The sequence below is a fragment of the Rhinichthys klamathensis genome, unplaced genomic scaffold, assembly GCF_029890125.1.
Source record: "Rhinichthys klamathensis goyatoka isolate OS25496 unplaced genomic scaffold, OSU_Roscu_1.1 h1tg000665l_1, whole genome shotgun sequence".
NCBI lineage: Eukaryota > Metazoa > Chordata > Actinopteri > Cypriniformes > Leuciscidae > Rhinichthys > Rhinichthys klamathensis.
Window position 1 is genome coordinate 381,474 of NW_026607104.1, and position 8,527 is coordinate 390,000.

Below are 8,527 nucleotides of genomic sequence, written 5' to 3' on the forward strand. Positions count from 1 at the left end.
GAATGAATAGAGTCCGCAACGGCGATAGATTGAAGCGCGCGTCCAAGTGAAGACTGCGCGAGGCACAGAGAACAGCACAGTGATGTTGCAACAGGCTTGAAATATACTCTGGAGCAAGACCATGCAAACCTCTAAAACCCATTAACAAGACCTTGTATTGCACTCTAACATCAGCAGGAAGCCTGCAGTGCAGAGAAGCCAGCACCGGAGAGATACTGCTGGAGCATTTCCTCGTGCCAGTCAGCAGTCTGGCCTCCGCATTTAGCATCAACAAGCACCAAGGTTCCTCGCTCGAGTGTGTGAACATTGGTGGGTAAAGGGCCACGGTGAAATGCAAGCTTTTCGGCTAACTCCGAGGGACCAAAGATCACTACTTCAGATTCAAATGGCACAAAAGCAGCTGCTAGGCTCCTGACTTGTGTTAGGAGGCATTAACATAATATCACCCTAATTTCATGACACTGGTTGCTGGTCCACTACAGAATGGATTTTAAAGGTCTATTAATGTTTTATACAGAAAATCTCTCAATGGCTTAGCAGCATCCTACCTCGCTGATCCCCTGTCAGAACAATGCTTGGGCAGGTCTCTGAGATCCTCAAACTGAGGATAGAGGATATCCTCTTCCTCTACCTTAGAGGATCCAAGGACCAGATTAAAACTGAGATGTGACCACCAAAAATTAGCAGTAGAAGCACCAATACTGGGGAACAGTAAGTGTTAGAGCTGTCACAACTGTAGATCATTTTAAATCAAAACTCAAAGCTTATTTGTTTTTCATAGCTATGTCTATTTTGTTGTTTATTGGATGTGTTTCTTTGTATTGGGTTTTAATCTACACTCACCTAAAGGATTATTAGGAACACCATACTAATACTGTGTTTGACCCCCTTTCGCCTTCAGAACTGCCTTAATTTTATGTGGCATTGATTCAACAAGGTGCTGAAAGCATTCTTTAGAAATGTTGGCCCATATTGATAGGATAGCATCTTGCAGTTGATGGAGATTTGTGGGATGCACATCCAGGGCACGAAGCTCCCGTTCCACCACATCCCAAAGATGCTCTATTGGGTTGAGATCTGGTGACTGTGGGGGCCATTTTAGTACAGTGAACTCATTGTCATGTTCAAGAAACGCATACTGGATGTTTTTCCCTTTTCACACCATTCTTTGTAAACCCTAGAAATGGTTGTGCGTGAAAATCCCAGTAACTGAGCAGATTGTGAAATACTCAGACCGGCCCGTCTGGCACCAACAATGCCACGCTCAAAATTGCTTAAATCACCTTTCTTTCCCATTCTGACATTCAGTTTGGAGTTCAGGAGATTGCCTTGACCAGGACCACACCCCTAAATGCATTGAAGCAACTGCCATATGATTGGTTGATTAGATAATTGCATTAATGAGAAATTGAACAGGTGTTCCTAATAATCCTTTAGGTGAGTGTATACTAGCAAGCAAGCAACTTTATTTATATAGCACATTTTTAAACAACAGACGTTGCCCCAAAGTGCTTTACAGAATAATAACATGAAAGTCATACAACAAAACAGACATACATTATTCAAAAGCTAAAGAGTACAAGTAGTTACAAGTAGTATGTAAGGCACATTGGTCAACAGCTGTTGATTTAATTGTGCTTTATAAATAAAGTGGTATTGACATTGACATGGTCCATCTGGGACATCCTCTTTGAAATTCAGAAAGAACAGCCCTGATTCTTGTCTCCTGAAGGACCGTCTGTTATAGGAACAACTGGGAGAAGTCCAGGTCATGCAGGATGCAGAGCCTTTCTTGCTGCTCTGCTCCACTAGACCTTTTCGTTCTGCCCTGTCTCTGTCAGTCTGAGAGAAGACAGGCTAAAAGGTTGCATTCTGCCAACCAAAGGAAAACCTCACACCAGAATGTAGTTCATTTGGATGATGTGAACGCTGTTTTCTGAAGTCAGGTATGCACACGTAAACATACTCAAATCCTGGTCAGGGGTACGGTTAATGAGAACTCTGGTATGGTTTGCTGCTGAGACGAATGAAAAAATTAAGATACATTTTTCACGAGCTGAACTCGAAGATCTAAAACTTTTTCTATGTACACAAAAGGCCTATTTCTCTCAAATATTGTTCACAAATCGTTCACTAAATCTGTGTTAGTGAGCACTTCTCCTTTGCCGAGATAATCCATCCACCTCACAGGTGTGGCATATCAAGATGCTGAATAGACAGCATGATTATTGCACAGGTGTGCACAGAGATACCGTGACGAGATCCTGAGGCCCATTGTTGTGCCATTAATCCACGACCATCACCTCATGTTGCAGCATGATAATGCATGGCCCCATGTTGCAAGGATCTGTACACAATTACTGGAAGCTGAAAACATCCCAGTTCTTGCATGGCCAGCATACTCACCGGACATGTCACCCATTGAGCATGTTTGGGATGCTCTGGATCGGCGTATACGACAGCGTGTTCCAGGTCCTGCCAATATCCAGCAACTTCGCACAGTCATTGAAGAGGAGTGGACCAACAGACCACAATCAACAACCTGATCAACTCTATGTGAAGGAGATGTGTTGCACTGCGTGAGGCAAATGGTGGTCACACCAGATACTGACTAGTTCCCCCCCCTCATGCTGTCTAATCAGCATCTTGATATGCCACACCTGTGAGGTGGATGGATTATCTCGGCAAAGGAGAAGTGCTCACTAACACAGATTTAGGCTATGTTTACACGGAAACGATCTGAAGAGAAAACGCAAAAGTGGCGTTGCGTTATCACTTTTTATTCTGCGTTTAGACGAGCGTTATGGTTGGGAAATCCGCGTGCACATGGTGACGCAAAAGTGTGTGAAATTCGATGTAGTATGCACTCCAGGCGGCTAGGTGGCAATGTGAAGCACTGCCACACAACAACACCAATATCTTAGAATATTTTGTACAACTGCTAAAAAGACTCTTGTATGTTTTTCAGAGCTGCTAGGGCAACTTGAAGGTCCGACGAATGGAAATAATCTGACATGTTGGTTGTTATTTTCCTGTACTAGCGCATGCCTGTGACGTAAACGCGTACGCGACGAGAGCCACCGTGAGCAGATTTGCGTTTTTACCGTTTAGACGGGAACGCGACGGTGGAGCGTTTTTAAGATTTCCACTTTGGAGGGTGGTTTCACTTTTTTGCGTTTTTAAGCCCCCAAAACGCCGTTGCCGTGTAAACGAAAGGCACATCCGATAAAATAGTTTTACGTTTTCACCCGGAATCGTTCTCGTGTAAACGGGGCCTTAGACAGATTTGTGAACAATATTCGAGAGAAATAGACCTTTTGTGTACGATTTCAGCTCATGAAAAATGGGGGGAAAAACAAGTGTTGCATTTATTGTTTTGTTCAGTGTATAAGCTAGTGTGCTCCAAAACAATGACAATATTCACATTTAGAAGATATAAGCTTTCAAAACTTAGTCTCTCACTTCCGCCAATATGGATCAATGATTTTGATGACATCACTGCCCTTCAGCTTCAGATTTTCTGTCCAATCAAATGCTCTCTAGAATTGGAAGCTTCATTATAAATAGACGCTGAACCTGCAGCTGAAATCGGTCACTCATTCACACATTACAACGCACAAACGTTACTTTTTTCTACATGGTGAATGGCACAGAGCACTTTATAGGGGATAGGGAACAATTCAGACATTGTAAATATGCTTTCCATTGGGGCGAATTAAGTATTTGCTACCTCCTATTAAAACAGTATAGCACAATTTGAGATTTTTGAAAAAAGTCTACCTATCAGATTTTACTACCAGCATCATTTTCATGTGGTTTGAGGCTTTATTAATGTCCATACCTACCCTAAGCCTACCTTTAAAACAATGCAAATATAGTGTTGGTAGAACAGTCTGATAGGTATTATTCGGCAAGCTGTGATATAAACTAAACGCTATTGGCTATTTTTAAAAGGGGAAGAGCTGTTTAATATGTCCCGCCCTGTCTTCCTGTTTCAGTGGAAATGATGTCAACACAATTAATAATGCTGCGCCTTTCAAGGCACTTCAGTGGGCCTTTTAATCAGATTGAGAAAGTAGTCGGAATAAACATTGGATTTAACACATTATTTAAGATCTACACCACACCTTTCAGTCGAATGGAGTTCAGTGGGATTGCTTGAAATGTTTACATGTTTTTTAATCAGACTGAACTGGCAATCCAATTAAAAACAGATTATTAGGTTGTATTTAAAAGTTGCCAGTGACAGGCCAAATGTGAGAAGCTGAAATTCTGGGTGAAGACAGTATCAAGTCCCACTGTTGCAAACCTCTTCTAAAGAGATTTTCATATTTATACTTGCCAGCATTAAGAAAAAAATAAAGATGTATCCTTTAAAACTGCTAACCAAGGCTGCATTTATTTGATAAAAAATCAATAAAAAACAGTAATATTGTGAAATATTATGACAATTTAAAATGATTATTTTCTATTTGAATATATTTTAAAATGTAATTTATTCCTCTGATGAAAGCATCATTACAACAGTCTTCAGTGTCACATGATCCTGAAATCCTTCTAATATGCTATTTTCAATGTTGAAAACAATCGTTTACAATTTTCTTTCAGAATCCTTTGATGAATAGAAAGTTCAAAAGAACAGCTTTTATTTAAAATATAATCTTTTCTAACATTATAAATGTCTTTACTGTAACATTTGATCAATAATCCTTGATGAATAAAAGTATGTATTTGTTTTATTTCCCCCAAAAATAAAATAAAAAATGTTACTGACCCCAAACTTTTGAAGGGTAGTGTTTAATGTTACAAAAGCTTTATATCTCAGATAAATGCTGTTCTAGTAAACTTTCTATTTATCAAATAATCCTGAAATAAAAGTGTAAAAAACTGTTTTCAACATTGATAATAATCATAAATGTTTCTTGATCTTACCGATCTAAAACTTTTTGACCGGTAGTGTGTGTGTGTGTGTGTGTATGTATGACAGTGTTTCTCCCGTTAAAATGAAAAAAAAAATTTCAATGTGTATGAGCCTACATTGTGCGCGCGTATCACGAACCTGAGCGCGTGCGCGTGGGCGGAGAGAGTTTGACAGTCAAAACCTGAAGCTCGACAGAAACAAGCCATGGCTTAATGATATACATTTATTACTTGTAGGCTACGCTTATTTTCTCAGAAAAACACTGACGGTAAGTTTTTTGTTCTTATATCCTATTCCAATATTACTTAATGCTTTCTTTAATCTAGTAGCCTAACGATCTGACATTCACATTTCATGGGTGAGCTCTCACACTCACAGCAGTTTGATCATCATTGTAAAGAGAAACACTGTTCATAACGTTTAACAATGACTGAGCACATTGAAGCCAAATTGTTTACGGGATTTCTTTGCTGCGTAAGAGTGTATTTTCGTATTCTACATTTATTAACACCATTCGTTAAAAATGTAATGAGTAAACTGGGCTGCACTTTGTTCTGTGGGAAAGTGGTTTGGTTTTGCAGTAGGGAGGGAGCGCTACTTCCTCAAACGCTCTTCAACATTTGCGCACGAAGCCTCGGTGGCTTTGCATGTTATGCATGTATCTAAAATTTTAAAGAAATGAATGCTACATCACAGGCTGACGTTAGTAGTTGTATGGTAGACTGGACATTACAAGGTTGTGGCTTCAAACTAGTGCTAGACCACTACTACCTGTTTTTAATGGTCGATGCCAATATCTAGGGGAACTGATGGTTAATATAATGCCAGTGTGATACAATTTAATATGCAATCAAGAATCAGATAAAATATCTAAGTTTAAACAATTATTTTACACAATATTTAGCCTTCTCTCTCTCTCTCTCTCTCTCTCTCTCTCTCTCTCTCTCTCTCTCTCTCTCTCTCTCTCTCTCTCTCTCTCTCTCTCTCTCTCTCTCTCTCTCTCACACACACACACACACACACACACAAAATGTATTATATTAACCATTGACAGCGATTTTTGAAATTACATTATGCAGAATGAGCACTAAAATAGCCAAATATGTAAAGGATCATGTTCACTTATACAGTTATCACAAAATAAACCCTGAATCCTCCTGAAGGGGTTTATTTTTTATTGACTTGATACGGCTGCTTATCAAATTATTCTGAACCCTATAAAAATATTGATTTGCAGTAAAATTATTTTACTATGTAAGAATAAGAGTGACATGCAGCTGCATTTGAGGAACAATGGACATTTATACATTTTTGCACTATTATACAAAAATATCTGATCGCAGAAAGCTGTTGACCAATCAGAATCAGCAGTTCCAGAGAACCCTGTAATAGCAACTTAAAGCTGGCATGAAACTGAAGTTGCAGTAATCTTTTCTTCCTATGAAGTGGTCCAGGTATAACGTCACTTTGTAGGTCAAGTCAGTTCGCATCACACTGGTTCCCCTGACAAATACCCAATTGGATTTTCCCATAGGCTTTTGGATTAGCACAAAAAAAACAAGCTCTGTAAAAAAAAAAAAAAAAAAAGTATGATAGGCTAATTGCACGTTTTGTCCATCAAGATCATTTTCACAGATGAACACAACTTTTATGAATTTTGAAGCCTGAATGCAGTCGAAAGAAGTAAAAAGCTAAAGCTAGCCTATAAACGAACTACACCACGGCCCCACGAATTCAACGTCAGCATCACTGAGCTTCCGACAACTCTCTTTAGTTTTTATCTGAAAACATTTTCCCAGAACGTGTGAGTTAGAATAGTTTAAGAGCACAATTATAAGCATAATGAGTAAAAGCGGACTGAGTTTATCGGCATGATGATGTTTAATCTCCTCGACAGCCTCTGTCTCATTTAGCCACTTGTTAGCAAACGCCTTTTTCAAGACACGTAACAGCTTCAAAAAATCACGAGTGGGGTAATATTGATGTCGTAGAATAAAACGTGAAAGTGTCTTGAGCTTGTTAACCACAGACCTTATTTCAGCCATTTAAACAAAATCCCATTCAAAAAACCCATTGACTTCGGGAGGACGGAAATGCTAAAATGCAAACTCGCTTCTGTTCTTTGGCCTACAAAGTGATGTCATATTGCACCACTCTATTCTGACGCATATTTGTGTGAAATGGCTTCTTGAACGAGAACAAATGTCGGGCGGGACTTGATTTTGTCCATCAGGAATTGATTGGATAGTTGGATGGTTGTGGTTTGCTATTGGTGGATCTCATGTGAGTGACGGGTTATTGCCCCGCCCTTATGTCAGTACACACGTCATCAGAGAAGAGAACAGAGAACAGTTATTTTGATTAATAATTACGAGGACATGGGAATAAAAAAAAAAAAAATAGAGATGTGCACGGATAAATCTTGGCATATAATAAACTGTAATATTCCATAAAAAAATTAAGAATGGTCATGTTTGATTTCATGGTGACTTTAATAATTGGCTTGTCTTTCACTAGTCGTGATAATAGCCAATGAGACGGATACAAAATTCCTGTAATTACCATTTATTTTGCACAATATTCACTCAAATTTGAGTTTTCAAAATATTCGAAAACAACATACACTACTGTGAAAAATGTTTTTGATCTCATAACATTTCAGTTCAGATGCTGTATTCAGGTAAATAAATTTAAAAAACGAATGTAAAAATTGCATGTTTTCACTTTTTACAGTGGAACGAGAAGGACAGGCATGATTGTCAACGGATGATAATCTCAATAAGCCTAAGCATTCATAGATGTATTATACATAGATGCAAGATAGTGCTGTATTAATTTACATATATGGAAAAAGAAATATAGTCGCTTCATCCCGTTAAACAAATTTACTAAGGTTTGATTAATGTGCTTTGACATACAATACAAACATCACAGAGACTAAACAGAAGCCACAGAAAACGTCTAGAAGTCTTCAGTTGATCTGCTTACGCTATTGTTTACACCGCTATCATCTTTGCTAGTTACTGTTCTCCGTTTAATTGTAAGCCAAGTGCTCTGTTTTATAGGTGTCCTGTGTTTACAGAGGCGATCTGAGCGGGTCATGTGACCGGTTTATGTCATGACTCATGTGTCATTTGCGTTCCCCTCTCTCCACGCCAAATGCAAACAGGCTTTCCGCTTCTGTGCTCGAATCCACGCCTCTCCCCACTGATAAAGACCTATTGTTTCACCCCAGGCCGAGTGTGAGGCTGTAATGATGATGTGAGAGTTTTAGAATATTAGGTTATTGAGGACGTTGCAGGATTTGAGGAAATTTCAGCCCTGCTGATCCTGCCGTCCTGTGATTTGGCTTGCAAATATCCTTATTTCTGGCAAACCCTTTGTTCCGTGTGTGAAGAACACGATTAGACCCTCGAGACTAAAGAGGACGTCCAGTTTTTGAATTGGCCGTCCTGGAAAGTTTCCATTTATGTGTCAGTCTAACCAGCTGTGTGGTGAGAGATTTATAGATTGGCTTTTTTAAGTCTACCCATACACATAATGCACCGGTTTCTCCACCAGTCATTCCATATCAGTTATGCAATCAGTGGGTCATGGGAGTTGGAA

General features: G+C 39.2%; 1 protein-coding gene across 1 annotated transcript in view; it reads left to right on the top strand.

The window, feature by feature from the left end:
• Positions 1-5,114: 5,114 nt before the first annotated feature.
• The window catches only part of pip5k1ba (phosphatidylinositol-4-phosphate 5-kinase, type I, beta a), a 23,038-nt gene continuing 19,625 nt past the window's right edge, over positions 5,115-8,527 (top strand). Inside the window, exon 1 of the mRNA XM_056241727.1 lies at positions 5,115-5,189. The gene's annotated coding sequence lies outside the window, so the exon portion shown is untranslated. The remainder of the gene's footprint in view (positions 5,190-8,527) is intronic.